The following is a 16,692-nucleotide window of genomic DNA, read 5'->3' as shown; positions in this document are numbered from 1 at the left end:
TAAGTTTTAGGTGATTTACCACAAAAAACCAATACTTGAGGCCCAGGTATGCCTGCTGAGCACCAGCTCTAAGTAAACTGAGATTAGAACAAAAGGCAGCAAAATCTCAAGTTACTTCTGAGCTTGGAGAGATGAGAGTCAGGGAGGAGAGAGGTGGCCCTGTGTGCTGCAGACCCTCTATGCGCTGGGCCCATGCCAGCTCCAGGGGAGGGTCTCCTGGCATCCTCACTGTGAGGTAAGTGGTCTGTGACCAGCCCATTCACACCTGAGGAACTGGGCCCACATGGCAGCAGAAGGCAGAGTGCCGACTTGACCACGTGAGTCATTCTCTTTCCACAACTCGCCAGTCAGGACTCCCAGGTTATCTATGCTTTTGCAAATTTTGAATAGCAAACATATCACTGGGTTCAGAAATCAAAAAGCACAGATGTATCCAGGAAATGTACCCCTCCTACTCCTGTCCCATCGACCCATTCTGTCCCCACTCCGAAACAGGTAACCACGGTTATTAGTCGCTCGTGTGTGTAGTGAAGGTGTTGATGTACATACATGCAAATAGAAATATGTCTTCTTTCCATTACGGACAGCAGACTATACACGTTTCTCTGTGCCCAGCTTTTATCTTTTAAAGGAATGGACTTGGACTAGGACAGGGAGACAGATCATCTCTACAAAAAAAAAGAAAGGTGGGTCTGTGTGAAAGGCCCATGAAACAAAGAGACAGAAATATTCTGGAGAACATGCGTGTGAGGAGAGAAGGCTGAGGGAGTACTCTGGAAGACATGAGTATCAAGAGACTGAGGTGTAATGGTCCAGTCACCGTGGGTACCACTGGTCTGTGGCTGACCCGGATCCCAGGTCAGCCGGAGGAGAGCCCTGAAGGTCGGGGGGCAGGCAGGGGATCAACCACCCTGATGGCACTAAAGCCCCACCGGCTAAAAGCTCTGACCAGCCTCGCCGAGCACTTCATCTTCCAGAAGAGAGAGGAAGCATCTATAAGAAGGGGATTAAGCTAATTCCCACGGCAATGACTGAATGGGTAGTGACTAGGGGGACACAGGAAGGAACTGTGGAGGAAAAGCAATCATTTCCTCTGGAACTTGGGAGGGACCAAGAAGGGGAAGTTGGTGCCTGAGACTAAGGAAACAGACTTCAAATTGCTAAAAGAATAGAAGGGCTCTAGGACCCAAGATTGAGGAAGTAAATGATTCAGACACTCTGAAATGCAGTTCTAGCTGTGCAGTTGAGGATGGAGATGGGGCGGCAGGGGGACAGAGGGAGAGGCAGGAGGAAGAGGAGGAGGAGGAGGGAGGATGGGGCCTTTTAGGAAGCAGGCAGCTCACCATTATGGTTCAGAGCTGGACTTAGGGGCAAACTGAATAGATGCTAATTCCGCCCCTCCCCTTCCTAGTTGTGAAATCTGGAGCAAGTCAGTTAACCTCTCTGCACTTTAATTTCCTTATTGGTAAGTGGGGATAATGAGAGTATCTATCTCATGGGGCTGGAACAAGAATGAAGTGAGTTAGTGTTTACAGAGTCCTCACATGGTGCCGGGCTCACCACAGCTGCCATGTGAGTGTTAGAGAATAGAGCCACGTGGTTGTACCGGAAACCCTGACAAGGTCAGCTGTTGAAAAGAGCAGGTCCCATCACGGGAGACAGATGCATAACCAAATAAGCCCCTGAGACGGTGAGGCAGGGCCTCCCTCAGAGCATCAACCGGAGGAGGCCAGCCCAGGATGAGCTGCGGCTGTACAACATGCCTAGATGGCAGGAAGGGGTGGGGGTCGTCTTGAGCCAAGAGGTCCAGAGGCGTCAAGGGACCCTGGGAAACTGGACCTCGGCTCCCACTCTGGACACACGATGGCCTCCGTCAAAGAGAGCTATCCTTAGACGGACACATAAAGATCCAACACTGAGATGAGAAAGGGGGCTGGGAAGGGGGGTGGGGGAAGCTTGGATTTTTAGAAAAGGATATTTAGATAGTTTCAATAACATCAAGCCCCCCTGGCCGGCCCAGAACGCTGGGAACTCTGGCAGATGAGACCGCTGAACTGCATATGCGTGGGGCAGCCTGGGGACACCTGAGAGCAGTCCCGGCGCCCTGCGGGAACTGAGAACACATGATGTCAAGGAGCGTTCATGCCTTTCTGTGATAGGATGCTTAATGGTTGATGGAGAATTACAATAAATTTGGCATAACTAGACTCAAGAAGGCATCTGGTCCGAGGTCAGAAGAGCAAAAAGGCAGAGACTTAAGCAGGAGCAGCTTGGACTACCTTCCCCAAGCAAGCCGATGAAAGATGACGTTACGAGGGGAGGACTCTGGCAGAGGGCTCTCTCCTGATAAGCATTTTATCAGTGACTTGGGTGATGCTAGGGAAGGCACACTAATTAAACAGGATCCTGAAAGAGCTCAAGGTAACAGAGGGCTGCACAGAATTTAACCCATTGAAATTTAACAGAAATGCTTGTTCTGAATCAGATGGGAAGAAAATAGGAGGCTCTGCACTTAAATGCTAAAGCCACACACATTGAGGACAGGGGAGAAGCAGCTTAGCAACACCCCATGTTAAAAAGATCTGGTCAGGGGAATTCCCTGGCGGTCCAGTGGTTAGGACTCTGCGCTTCCATTGACAGGGGTATAGGTTCAATCCCGGATTGTGCAAGCCGCGTGGCACGGCCAAAAAAAAAAAAAAAAAGATCTGGTCAGGAGTAATGTCAGTGAGTCACTAATGTGAAGTAGCTGCCAGAAAAGCTAATGCAATCTTGGGCTGCATTAAAAGGAGCAGAATGGCCTGAACTAGGGAGGTGATAGCTGCCTTCCTCTGCTGTCGTCACACCACACCATGAATATGGTAGATGGGTCTGGGCACTAGCCTCGATATATTAGAAGGATATGGACAAAATGGAGTTTGTTCAAAAGAGAACCACAGGAAAACACTTGAACCCACATCATGGGTTGTAAATCTGGAAGAAGACTCAAGAGAGGACAAGAGGGCTGTCTTTAAGTATCATATTGCACTGGTTAGGAGATGTGCATTTTTTTTCAGTTATAAAATGTCTGAAAGCAGAATTATCTTATAATCCCCTAACATCTAACAATCTCTCTAGGCCAGAATGCAGCTGGGGCATAGCTGTCATCGCCACATTGTCACTGTCATATGGAAATTTGACTATTATTCCTGGTGACACATCTGGACAACTGCAACCCTCAACATTTCAAGAGCCAGAACATTTAAGAACCATTTCAGGAAGAAATGTGAGTCCTGGAAAAAAGAATTCCAAAGACAACAGAGATTAAGAAATACATCACCACTTTACCAGACTATAATATGTCAAAAAAAAAAAAAAAAAAAAAAAGAACCCAAACCTATTGATAACTCTGAGTCAAAAAGTGATTTGAAAGATTTGGATTCTGAAAGTGAATAAGTTTTAGAAATGCTGTTAATAATTTATTTTCCTTTTGATGTACATGCAGGGACGATATGGAAGAAAAACTTATGGCTAAAGTCTAAGAGAATTCTTTCAGTAAATATAAACATTTTAAGTGATAACACAGTATTGTTCCACAGTTTAACTGGAAGCAGTTTTTCTTCCTTGAAGGTTCATAAAATAATGGTATATCTTACAATCTATGGTATCAGAGATTTGATTTTTAAAAAAACAGTATCTGAAGAGCTGTCACACGGAGGAAAGACTAGACTTTCCTTCTCTATGGCTTCAAGGAGGAAGAACTAGGACCAAGTGCCAGAAGCTATAGGGAGCCAGCAGGGAAGTGACAGGAAGAGCCGTCCAAAGATGGAATGGGTCACCTCGGATGTGAAGCCCAGTCTGGAACACAGTGGGGAAATCAAGCACCAATGTGGCAGCCCTGTGATCCCAAGGTCTGAATGAGGAAACCTCACCACGAAGAGAAAGCTGGCCCATCTTTCTTCGTTACCCATCTATGTGCTTAGACTGAGCTATTCTCTCAAAAAGTCACCACTTAAGGATAAAAGCCATTTAGGGAACAGTACTGAATGGGAGACCTGAGGCAAAGAGGAATGCCGCCCACACCTGTGCTCTCAGACTCCTGGGGGCCAGCTGGAGACCACCTACATGCCTGCTATGTGCCAGGCACGTGACAGGTGTACTACACACACTGCCCCAGTTAATCCTCACAGCAAGCGCTATCACCCCCATCTTACAGAAGAGAAACCTGATGCTCAGAGAAATTCAGTGGCTTTTGCCCAAGGTGTTACTGCCACTCAGAGCCATGGTCGGTCTGTGACAACCTGCTTCAAATAGAGGGTGGTCCAGAAGTCTTGATTGGCAAAATGAATGAATTGAGCTCTCAACTGAGCAATCAGTGAATGGACCGACGTGGTTTCACATTGGTAGCACAGATGCTAGGAGAAGAAAGAAACAGGAAAGCCGTTTTAGTGTCCGACCCCCTATCAATAGCTCCCACGGGCACGAAGCTCATGCCATTTGCTCCCCGCAGAAGCAATTTATTCCACCACATAAAGCAAGGGTGTTTCTGAGACGTCTATGGCACAGAACAGGTGCCAGCTGCTCTGCTCAAATGTCAAAGCACACCAGGTTGCCGTGCCTCCCACCTGCCAGGTTAACACTGGAGTAGGCAGAAGCTGAGCTCAGCTTTTGTCCCCTCCCAGGGCCTGGATGTCCAGAGGGCCGGGGAAGGGCCGGGGAGTCAGCCAACTGCCCCCACAATGTGTTCCAGCCGCCTGGAGACATCCAGTCCAGTCCCAGGCCACCCGGGCTTCCTGCTTCACTGGGGAGGTCAAAGTGGGCACCAGATACCAAGGGCATCACCCACCTGAAGGGGATATTCAGGTGCTTATGAGATCACAGAAGGGGGAGAATCGGTCATTTCTGATGATGGCCCACAACGCCCTGTGAGTGGGTGATGCCTGCAGAAACGATTCTAACGAAGGAGGAGGGGCTCACCGAGGTCCCTGCCCCAGCCCAGCTTTACTGCCTCAGCCATGTGTAGGCAGGTAACGCCTGCTCCTGATCTACGGGTACCCACCACCAGGGGCTCAGCACCCACGACCCCCAAATCCATCCCCCTCAGGTTGACCTCAAGGGAGGGGAATGACCTCCTGTAGTGAGGTGGTGAAAAGCAGGGGCAGTTACCGTTTTTCTGCAGAAGACAGAGCTGCCAAAGAGCAGGACAGGCGCACTTGGTGGCACAGAAAGTGATAGATGTCCCATATTCTAAGACCCTACCTGAGGGGTTCCAAATGGGCTGCCCTCCTGATCAACTGAAAGATAGGGGCTGCCCAAGCTGACCCCCTTCACAGGGAAGGTGGTGGGGCAAATGCACAGACAAGGCCTTATTTGGGCCCAGCCTTAAGTGCCCCCGACCTCCCTGTTCCCCACCCCCCGGGGCACTCCTTGGTCCAGACGGACAGCTACAGTCTGGTCAGTTTACCCGTCAAATGCACGGAGGGCAGTGCAGGCCTCCTAACAGAACCCCACCCCCGACTCCCACACAAGCTTATCCTGCACAGTCTGATCCGCCTGAAGGAACGCTCTGACCATCCCTCTCCAATGGCTGTCACTACCTGCAGGATTAGGGCCATACCCACCCCTTCCCCAGCACTCAGGGCTAGCTTGATTCCAGCCTCGGCTTCCACAGTTCCCCCAGGCAGCCCCCAAGTTTCCACCACGTGACACCCTGAACATACCCTCATGTTTCTACATCTCTTTGTGCTCTACCTCTCCCAATCTCTGCCTATGGAAATCCTATCTTCCAAGGCCCATCTCAGGGACAAAGTGCCACCTCCTCCAGGAAGTCTCCAGTGACTCCCCCACACTGTGCGACTGTCTAAAGCACATTGCAAACTCTTATCTTGATGTGTGGGCATGAATGAACTTATCTAAGGTACCTCTCTCCATGTGTTAGATGAAGGCTCTGCTCCTGTCATTCAGCACAGCACCCCCGGCACCCCTGGCACGGCAGCTGTGCACCGTGAGCTAAGGAGCCTAGGTCACAGCGCTCCATGCCGGCCCTGACAGCACCCTATTTACAGTCCTTTCTGATTCCCTCCTCCACCTACTTCCAGCTGACTCATCCCCCATTCTCTCAAGGTTTGGCTCTCAGAGGACAGCTAATTGGAGATAAACTAATCAACATGGTATCCTTCCCAATTAAATTCTACATTTTTAACAAAGGCCCTCTGGAGACAAGGGCTGAAGACAAAGGTGGGAATTATAGGCCCCAGAGCTCTGGGGGAGGTATTTTTGACAAGGAGAGATCTTGCACTAAACCATTGTGCAAGCCATTGTTACCAGGGTATATATCCTAAATTCAAAGCATGGGAGAGCTGCTAGAAAACGGGGTGTCGCTTGGTGATACAAAAGGAAAGGCCACCGGCAAGTAAGGCTGCCCGAGGCTGGTCAGGGCTCACAGCCTGCCAGAAATGGAGGATGGAGAACAGACTTGACTCTGACCTGGTTAGGTGCCCTTGAGCCAGGAACCACACCTCCTGGCCTCCGCTCAGTATCAAGAAGCCTCTGAGCCTCAGTTTCCCCATAGGTAAAAAACAAGGAGGCAGGAGTGAGAATTAGATGATCCCAGAGGACCCTTCCAATCTGACATCCCAAGGCTCTGTGACTCACGGCCTCCGCCTCTTCCTCCCTCCTGGGAGGTATCATTTGAAACTACCCTACTTCCACTCCCTCCTTACCTTGAGCCCCACCTGAGTCCCAAGGGAAAACTAAGCCTAAAGATCTCCCAGCCAATCAGCAGGCAGCATGCAGGGGGCAGGCCTCTCCCAGCACAGGGGAAAGGAAGGGGCAGATGTTGGTTTCTGTGGACACAGAAATGCTACTCTCACTTACCCAATTTGTCCCAGCCCAGAAAAAGACAGTTGGCTGATTGCCTTTGCTTCCCTGACCTACCTTTTTAAGAGATTACAACTTCCTGCCAAATTTAAGTGCTGCCCTAAAATCAGGACAAATAAGGTCTCTCAGCGTGGATCTGAAGGGTTTCAAAATGGGTAGAGAGTAAGCGTGATGAAGAATGAAACTTGGAGGCAATCTAGGCCGGGGTGTGCAGCCCTGTCAATTAAAGATCTTTAAAAATAGCCTCTCTTCTCTCATGCTGAAGATAAAGATGAAGTTTCAGCAATAAACAGACATCTGCTGGAGCTTCTGAAGAGATTACAGCATAAACACCCCAGAGCGCAGTCATAAACAGCCCAGAGCGCTCTCCAGGTACCCACAGCATCCTGTTCACCAATGGTAGGGGAGGGCTTAGGGGATGGAGGGACAGAGAAGGAGGTGGTGTTCAGAGGCTGGGGAGGATGCAGCAGGAAGAGGTGGTGCAGGAGAGCCCAACTTGGCAGAAAATGGAGAACTGGCTGCCTTCTGCAGGGAAATAAAAGCTCAGGGATCTACCAAGAAAATTTCCAGAGGATTCCATGCCAGTGTCATTCATTCTGAAAATGGGTCACTCCTTAAAATTGGGGGAAAAAAATGACATTTTTGAGTGCCTACCTAAGCGGGGCACTTCACAAATATTTAATTTTACCTCTACATCAATTCCCCGAGATTGGTGTGATTACCACCGTTTTACAGACAAAAATACTAGGGTTCATTGACGCCCAAGGCCACATGCCTAGGATTCAAACCCAGGTTCCGTCTTAGCACATTTGCTTGTCTTTGCCTATATCACCTGCACCTAGAACATGCCCCTGGGGTTTATTCTCAGTGCCCAGACTCTCTACACCCACAAATCTAACACAAGGAGAGTCCTAAAGGGGAGAGGCAGCAGAGCAGAGTAGCGGGGCAGGAGTTAAGCCACGCGTGTTTAATTCAGATAACTGCTGAGTCTCGGCAGCCCTGTGGGTCCTATCGCTTCACATCCTGGTGGCTTCCCAGCAGGCCTGAAGATGAACAAAGGGGGAAACAGGCACAAACATATGCCTAGACTCTGTCTGGAAGGAGCCACAGGAGACTGGGGACAGCAGATGCCACTGAAGAAGAGAACTGAGGACTGGAGGATGGGAAGAAGAGAGACTTGCTTTTCACTGAATTCTCTCTGGACTGAGTGAATATGTTCCCCTGCACCCATGTACATATGGGGGTGAACAGCATCATCTGTGTGTGTTGAGGGGGTGAGTGCCACGCATCCACACGTGGGGGGGGTGAGTACCAGCATCTGCGCATGTGTGTGTATGAGGGTGAGTACCATCATCCATGCACGTGGTGTGAGGAGGGGTTAAGTCCTTTTTAAGAGAGTCCAAGATGTCAGGTACAAGGTAACAGACACATCCAAGCTGGTGAAAGTGACCCGGACCAAGCAGGAAGTCCTGGGTCCCCTGGTCGCAGGAAGCCTGGAATCCAGAAGAAGCCGAGGCGTCATCCAGAGCCTCCTCCTTCCCTCACAAGAGCAACATGCTGCAACCCCAGGCAGATGGCAAGAAGCTCTCTGAGCATGAACCCCATGGCCCCCAAGGCCGAAATCAGTTGCACAAGCCCCCTAGGACATTCCCTGAGGAAAGAGATTGACTGAATCCTCTCCTTGAGGCTCTGGAGAGAGGCCTCCCCGATTCCCCTGCTGATTCCTCTATTCTGTCCCTTTCTTCGGCTATTGGATTTCTCACCCCTCCAAGCAGGGAGCTCCTGACTGTTATCACTTTTGTATCAAGCTGAGCAAAAGCCCAGCTGTCCTGACACGCAGAGCCATCAGCACCCCAACTTTATAGCAGCTATGAACTCCACGTGCTGCACCTTGACCCCCCATGCTGCTCCCCCAGGATGAAGCTGTCCAACAAAGGGGTCAGCAGCTCTGCCAGGCCCCCAGCAGACCCTGGACCCACCCTCCTCCAAGGAACGGCTTTCCTTGGTGATCAAAAAGTCCAAGTGACTTTTTCCCAGGCCCTTCGTCATCCTCCCCTCCACCTCATTCTCCTGGCCCTGGCACAAGTTAAACCCTGAGATCCTGCAAATCTTCACCAGATTCAGTCAGTACTCAGATCAGTAGCCAAGGCCAGCCATTCAGAGTCACCAGAGCCAAGAAGCAGTTTCCGCATCTTAACACATTGACACTACGGTACAGGACGAAATGTTCTTAGACTCCCACTCCCATCTCTGGCCTGGCTGGGCTTCTGCACTGGGTGTGTCAGGAGCTCGGGCCTGCAAACATCCCAAAAACCTGCTGCTGTGGCAGCTCAGGGACCAGGGGCCACCGGCCGACTCCCTGCCATTCTGTCTTGCTGCCAGCAGAAAGGACATGGGCACTGGACATCCTCCACTGCAAGGGAAGGGGAAAACCTGAGCCCCAAACCAGCAGGAAACAAGTCCCTGTTCTCAGACCTGCCTTGATCTCTGTATTCCCCAGAAAGAAAGCTGACCGAGCCTTGAAAGGAATCCAAGAGTGGCAAGGTCTCTGGACACCAATGGGAGAAGGCGGGTGAGGGTGGGAACGGGCAGGGAGATTACCCTGACCCTCAGGGGAGAGAAACACCAGTGCAAGTAGGGAACACACTAAAAATCCCAACCCTAAGAACATCGGCACCATCCCACACACACCACTCACTGCCAGCCACACGGGAGACAGACAGGCTTTCCTGGGAGGAACTGTAGTAATATTTAGATGCATGGATGGGTACAGATCAATTGCATTTGAGAAACGATACCATACCTGGTACTCACAAATGGCTCTTCATCTGGGACACAGGGATGGACGCTTCCTCAACAGCTAACAGCGAAGGGAAGCATCGCAAAAATCAGACTCCACCGTGACCTAACCCTGCGATGAAGGTTTGTTTGTGACCAGAGGGCCCAAGTCCCCATCACCCCCACCAACTCTGAGTTCTGAGACCAGATGATCAGGGCTTGAGAAAGGAGGAGCCTTATCAGCGCAGACCAGCCATGCTTTCTACCTCTCAGGAGGTGGCAGGGAGGAAAACAGAAAACGGTGGAGGGAGGGGTCAGGGTCCCCCAAAGTGAGGTCAGTGGGGTGTTTGGCCATCAGGCACTTTCCCAAGAGGAGAAGACAGGCTGTCTGAGCCTGAAGCTTTGCCCTGCCTGCTTTTTCTTAACCCAGTATGTTATTCTGTCTTCCTCTGATATCGCAAACTCTCTGAACAAAAAATCAAAATCAAGAGCCTAACATTAGAATGATTTCTTTCTGGGGAAACCAAAATGAAATTCTCAGGAATGAAAGGGAAGTGGTAGACTGGGAGGGAGGGTGAGGCTACACGGATTTCATAGCTTCCCATCTCCTAAGCTCCAGCTTTCTTTGCTTTCTAACTTTTAAAAAGTACAGGTATGGGAATTCCCTGGTGGTCCAGAGGTTAGGACTCTGTGTTTTCACTACGGGGGCTGGGGTTTGATCCTTGGTCAGGGAACTAAGATCCTGCAAGCTGCACCTCATGGCCAAAAAATTAAAAAAAAATTTTTTTTTAAGTACAGGTATGTTCTTTAAAATAATGTCATAAAATAAGCAAATATCAAAATCCCAATGGCTCTGTGACCTATCCACACATAAAACTGTACCAAATGCATGTATAACTTTGTCTACCCATCCAAATTGGTTGACAGAAGCTCTGTTTTTTAAAAGGAAAAAAACCCCAAATATTTGGATTTTCCATTAGAAAAATAAAATATTTGTATTATAAAAATTTTAGGGCTTTCCTGGTGGCGCAGTGGTTGAGAGTTCGCCTGCCAATGCAGGGGACACGGGTTCGTGCCCTGGTCCGGGAAGATCCCACATGCCGCGGAGGGCTAGGCCCGTGAGCCATGGCCGCTGAGCCTGCGCTCCACAACGGGAGGGGCCACAACAGTGAGAGGCCCGCGTACCGCAAAAAAAAAAAAAGGAAAAAAAAATTTTAGAAAAATACTGAGAAATAAAAGATAAAGGAAAAAATTAACTTTATCCCTGCCATGCAGAGAGAAAGACAACATTTTCTTATACTTAATGCCTAGTGGAAAAGACTGTTTATGTTTAAGAAGAAAGAGGAGGAGGAGGAGGAAAAGAAAAAAGCCTCTTAATTTGGGGCCTGTGTGCAGAGAAAGGTCTTTTTTGGGTGGGTCAGAAGATGGCTATCAGAGTGCTTAACACAGGGACTTCCCCAGTGGTCCAGTGGTTAAGACTGCCTTCCAATTCAGGGGGCGCAGGTTCGATCCTTGGTCTGGGAACTAAGATCCCACACGCTGCATGGTGTGGCCAAAAACAAACAAAAAAGAGTGCCCAGCACCCTGGGGAGATCTGACAAGGAAGCTAGATGTGAAGCCTGTTATCCAGGGGAGCAAGCACACCTTTTCCTTCCCTCCTGAGCCTCTGGTCTCCTTTATTAGGACACCCACAAAGGTGCCAATGGTGATACTATCTCTTCACCATAAATTCAGACCAGACAGTGAAAGGTCGTAAGTGTTTGTTTTCTGTCACAACCTGTCAGCTGCAGATGGATAATAACTTGAGAAAAACCCACACCTCGCCCAGGTGTGAGGCCAGATAGAGAAGGCTCCTGAAGGGTACAAGGCAGAATCTTGCACTGCCCAGAGAGAGGCGGGCGGCATTCTCTGGGCAGCAAAGCCAAGTGCCTGGCTCTTAACGTGGTAATCCCTGAGGCTGAATAGGTCAGGATTCAGAGCTCAGGCAGAAATGACCTCAGTCCCCGTCAGTCCCACATGTGATCTGGGGAGGCCAGCTGCTGATCAGGGCACCACGGCGGCTGTCTGGGCTCCCCACACCGCAAACCAGAGCACGCAAGGGAGCACGGCAAATAGTTCTATTATTTCAGGATGTTTACAGGCTGACACTCACTGAGGAACTGTCCACACGTGAGCAAGTCATCTTTTTTTTAAAACCTCTTATCTAAACACAGGCATGGGCAGTCACAGAAACCTACCACTGGGTTAATTCATTCAAAATGCATTTCCTGAGTGGCTACGACACCACTGGGCAGACGCTCACCACGCCTCTGCCCTGTCCCAGACACGGCACTGGGGATCCCCAACAGAGCACAGAGGTAGACTCCAGCATCAAAGCGTTCACCGTCCAATGGGAGATTTAAAAAGGAGGGTAACAGCTGGTTAAAAGTGGGAGTGGGGCAGAAGGGGTGGTGCTCCAGATTAAAGTAGGCTTAAAAGGACTACCAACCAAATGCAGCATACAGACTTTGCTTGGATCCTGATTTAAACAAACCAGTGATGAAGGTCACTTCTGAGACAATGCAGGAAATCTGAACATGCACAGATGCGACCAAAGCATTACTGTTAATTCTGCTACATGCAGTAACAGCCATGTGGTCATGAAAGAACATTCTTTTCAAAATAGATATATGCTGGATTATATAGGGGCAAAATGACATGATATCAGAGATTTCCTCTTAAATATTTCAGGAATAAAAAATAGAAGGGAAGAAAAAGAGAGAGAGAGAGATGAAGCCAGTCTGGCATGATCTTGGTTGTTGAAGCTGGATAATGAGTATTTGGGGCTCATTATACTATTCTCTCTATTTTTGTGTTTGAAAATGTTCTTTTTTTTTTTTGGCTGTGCGGCTTGCAGAATCTTGGTTCCCCAATCAGGGACTGAACCCAGGCCCCCGCAGTGAAAGCACTGAGTCCTAACTGGACCACCAGGGAATTCCCTGAACATGTTCATGATATTTTTAAACAGAGGACTGCAACACATCATGGTAGATATCCTAATGAAGACTGGTATAAAAGGCAAAAGGGGACCTCCCTGGTGCTGCAGTGGATAAGAACCTATCTGCCAATGCAGGGGACACAGGTTTGATCCCTGGTCCGGGAAGATCCCACATGCCACGGAGCAACGAAGCCCATATGCCACAACTACTGCTGAGCCTGAGCTCTAGAGCCTGCGCACCACAATTACTGAAGCCCGCGTGCCTAGAGCCCGTGCTCTGCAACAAGAGAAGCCACCGCAAGAGTAGCCCCTGCTCGCCACAACTAGAGAAAGCCCACAAGCAGCAACAAATACCCAATGCAGCCAAAAAAAATAAAAATTAAATTAAATCTTTAAAAAAATAAAATAAAGGGCTTCCCTGGTGGCGCAGTGGTTGAGAGTCCGCCTGACTCTCAGGGGACTGATGCAGGGGACTCGGGTTCGTGCCCCAGTCCAGGAAGATCCCACATGCCGTGGAGCGGCTGGGCCCGTGAGCCATGGCCACTGGGCCTGCGCGTCCGGAGCCTGTGCTCCACAACGGGAGAGGCCACAGCAGTGAGAGGCCCGCGTACCACAAAAAAAATAATAATAATAAATTAATAAATAAATAAAATAAAGTAAAATAAAAGGCAAAGGGGATATAGAGCAAAGAGCAAGGAGGATTTGTGAGAACCAGAAAATAAATCTGCCAAGTTTATGAGTGTTTTAAATACCATTTCATAGTGGGGTAGGAAGACATGTTCACAAATAATTACAATATAAGATGGGGAATCATAAGCGCAGCAGGCGGCTGCACACACCAAGCCTCCAGAGTTCAGAGGATGGCCACAAGGTTTTTCCCTGTTTCCCTTAGTGTTTAATTCACCACATAGACCTCACTAATGCAGAAAGAGGCCAGACCCCTAGCTTGGTCACTCACTAGCTGTGTGATTGGGGGAAAGTTCCTGAGCCTCAGTTTCCTCATCTGTAAAATGGGAATAATCCCACCTACTTCTTCAGAGGGCTAAAGTGGGGATCAAGTGATACAAAGAATGAAAAACCCCAGCATGATGTACAGTGTTTCCTTTCTTGGCTCTTTAAGCAACAGAGACCCTCTGGCCCTGGGAGGGCCTCAAAGATTGGCAATGTTCAGCCCAAATCTTGCACCCATACCCCAGCCCTCCCACCAGGGTCAAGGCTCTCCCCCAAGAAGGCAGGACCTCCCTCCCCCCAACCCTCCTTAGTAGAGAGTGAAAGGAACAGACCCATGACTGGAAGGCACACCCAGATGGGGGTGTGGACATGGGCGGAGAGAATAGAGACACATCCCAATCACAGGCAGAGAGGGATTACTCAATGCTCCTCTGCTCCTTACAGTTCCTGGGAATAGGCCTCCAATGACCAAGCTACAACCAGCCTTAGTCCTTAAGCTGATTTATACTAAAGTGTAACTGGTTGGTAGTAGGCTAATCACGATTTTCTTTCAGAAGAGAAGGATGAGCAGAAAGGCAGCCCTGGGCCTGAAGAAGGAAGGCGGCAGTGATTTCATTTTTTATAAACATAAGCTCGAACTATGGATTTCAATCACCTTACAATCACAATTAGTATACCTCAACACCTGCCCTTCCCCCAAAACACAAAATAAAACTAGAATTGGCCCTAAGGTAGAGGTTATTTCAAATAACAGTCCTCCTGGGACTTCCCTGATGGTCCAGTGGCTAAAACTCTGCGCTCCCAATGCAGGGGGCCCGGGTCAGGGAACTAGATCCCGCATGCAGTAACTAAAAGATCCTGCATGCCGCGACGAAGACCCTGTGTGCCGCAACTAAGACCCGGCACAGCCAGATAAATAAAATAAATATTAAACAAAGAAACACGACACATATAACAGTCTTTCTAAACCATCCCAGAAGCCAACTCTCAGGCGCAGGGCCAAGTCAATCGCAGAGGCAGACTTCCCCCTCAAATAGCACCCAAACACCAACAGTCAGTCCTTCCCCATCACAGCAAGACCAACACTGCCATCACCCCTGATGGAGGACAGTGTGGGCAAGGGGTCTGTAGACTGAACAACCTGGGCTAACCTGGGTCAGTTCAAGTGCGTTGCTAAAGAAGCACCCACAGGATCTTTGGATGGAATCTTTTCGGAGGTCAGGAGGCTGCAACACAGCACACCACTCTCCACAGCCATGGGGCAGCAGGAAGGGCACTGGACTGAGCTCTGGCAGAGTCTGGTTCAAATCCCGGCTCCGCGGCTTTCTATGTGACCTGGGGCACTTACCCTACCTGAGTCTGTTTCCCCATCTCTAAAATGAGGAGGGCATAACTCTCAGAGTTTTTTGAGAGTTACTGTGAAATTCTCAAAAAGTGCCACAGGGCAGGACCTGTCCCTCAGTAGGCACTTAATAAATCTGTCTTCACTCTGCCTGAAGGCCCGTTCTTACTGCAATAAGAGCTTCCAGAACATCAGGTGGGACTGCCCTGGAGAATTGAGCCCTCCCCAACCCCACCCCCGCCTTGGATCCACTTCCCCTGGAAAAGGGACAGGAACAGAGCTGGCCTGGGGGCCCAGGGGACCCCGGTGCCTGAGCACCCAGGCAAGCAAATGTCTGAGAGCCAGCCGGGGGCTGGCTTTTTTTCCCACGGGGCCTGCCCAGAAGGGGGCTGGTTAGTGGTTTCATCCTTCACCGAAACCACTGAGGACTGCAGTGAGCGGGCAAGACTAACAGCAAGAGGTCGCCACACTGTTTAAGGTCCCAGCAGGGCCCGATGCGCCTCCAGATAAAAGCTCTTTGGGCTTTAAGAACCCAGGCTTTAGAATAAAGCAATATGGAAAGAGACACACGTTTACTCTGGTTTCAACAGCCTCCTCCTCATCCAGTAAAGGCCATTCCCAGTTCTGCCGCGAGGCTGGTCTAGGATAAAGTTAACCCCACCTGCCCCGGCCTGGAAGCCAAGTCAGCGGCGCTTCTACCCAGGGCCAGTCGGCAAAGGCAAGGCGGGAGTCTGGGACGCCCAGACAGGGGTGCTCCCGGGTCTGGGGAGAGCGCAGGCTGCTAGAGGCGCGAGGCTCAGAAAGGACAGCGCCACGTCCCCTCGGGCCACCGCCACCGTCCCAGACCCAGTCCCCGCCCGCAGGCGGCCAGGCCACCGACATATGGCCCAACTTAACTTCCTGTTGTTAAGGAGGGAGGGGAACCGGGCGGGGGTTGGTAGGCGGGAGGGGGGGGCGGGGCGGGGGGCGCCCAGTGAGTGAAAAGCCGGGAAAGAACGTGACCGGCGAGAAGCCCAAATCATGGGAAGATAAGTTTAGGGATGATCTTCTGTCCCAGCGGCAGGCGGTACTGATGGCGCGTCGCGCCCACTCCTTGTCGACGTTTGGGTATTTTCTAGGCTTAGAATTGAAGAATTTGGGTGTTGGGGGGCGGAGTAAGAGGTAGTTCGAGGTATTGGTTTCTAATGGATTTGGAGAGCGATAGGGGTACCGCGGCCTCCCTGGGCAGTGCCACCTGCTCGCTGCGCGCCCCGTGGGGTGGGTCTGAGGCGGGAGAGGCTGCGGCGCACCTGACCCTCTCCGGCGCGGGCCAGGGCACAGAGTCCAGGCTCGGCCGCCACGGTCTCCGCCCGCCCTCCTCAGAGCCCCGCGCTCCCCTTACCCAACCCCCGGTCTTACCGAGAGCCGCGCCGGCCGCCGAGCCTCGGGTGAGCCCTTGTCTTTGCCTAGGGCCGTGTGCGCAGCGGTCTGCACCCGGAGGCCGCCTGCGGAGCTGGGAGCTACCTAGGCGGCCCGGCGCAGGCTTAGCCGGGCGAGCGCCTGCGGTTCTGCGCCGCGCCTCCAAGGGGACGGGGAGCCACCCCCATCGGCGGCGCGGCCAATGACAGGTCAACCGGGGGGCGCAGCCCCGCCCCCAGCCTGAGGCCCATAGCCAATGGCAGCGCGGCGCGGAGCCACCCACGCTCCTCGCCCGCCCCTCCCCTTTGGGGCCAGCTGTCACCGCGGCTGCAGCGGGCGCACGTGGGCTGCAGCCCAGCCCGAGGGTAGGGAGCATCCCTGCCCTCCTAGC

The 16,692-nt window shown here is 51.0% G+C and overlaps 1 long non-coding RNA gene across 3 annotated transcripts in view; it reads right to left on the bottom strand.

Annotated features, from left to right (window-relative positions):
• LOC114485077 (uncharacterized) overlaps positions 1-16,460 on the bottom strand; it is a 36,807-nt gene extending 20,347 nt beyond the window's left edge. For all 3 annotated transcript variants that reach the window (XR_003678543.2, XR_003678542.2, XR_003678544.2), the window contains exon 1: positions 16,302-16,460. This is a non-coding gene — a long non-coding RNA (uncharacterized lncRNA). The remainder of the gene's footprint in view (positions 1-16,301) is intronic.
• Positions 16,461-16,692: the final 232 nt, after the last annotated feature.

Source organism: Physeter macrocephalus, unplaced genomic scaffold (genome assembly GCF_002837175.3).
Source record: "Physeter macrocephalus isolate SW-GA unplaced genomic scaffold, ASM283717v5 random_476, whole genome shotgun sequence".
Taxonomy (NCBI): Eukaryota; Metazoa; Chordata; class Mammalia; order Artiodactyla; family Physeteridae; genus Physeter; species Physeter macrocephalus.
This window is presented reverse-complemented; position numbering and strand designations above follow the sequence as displayed.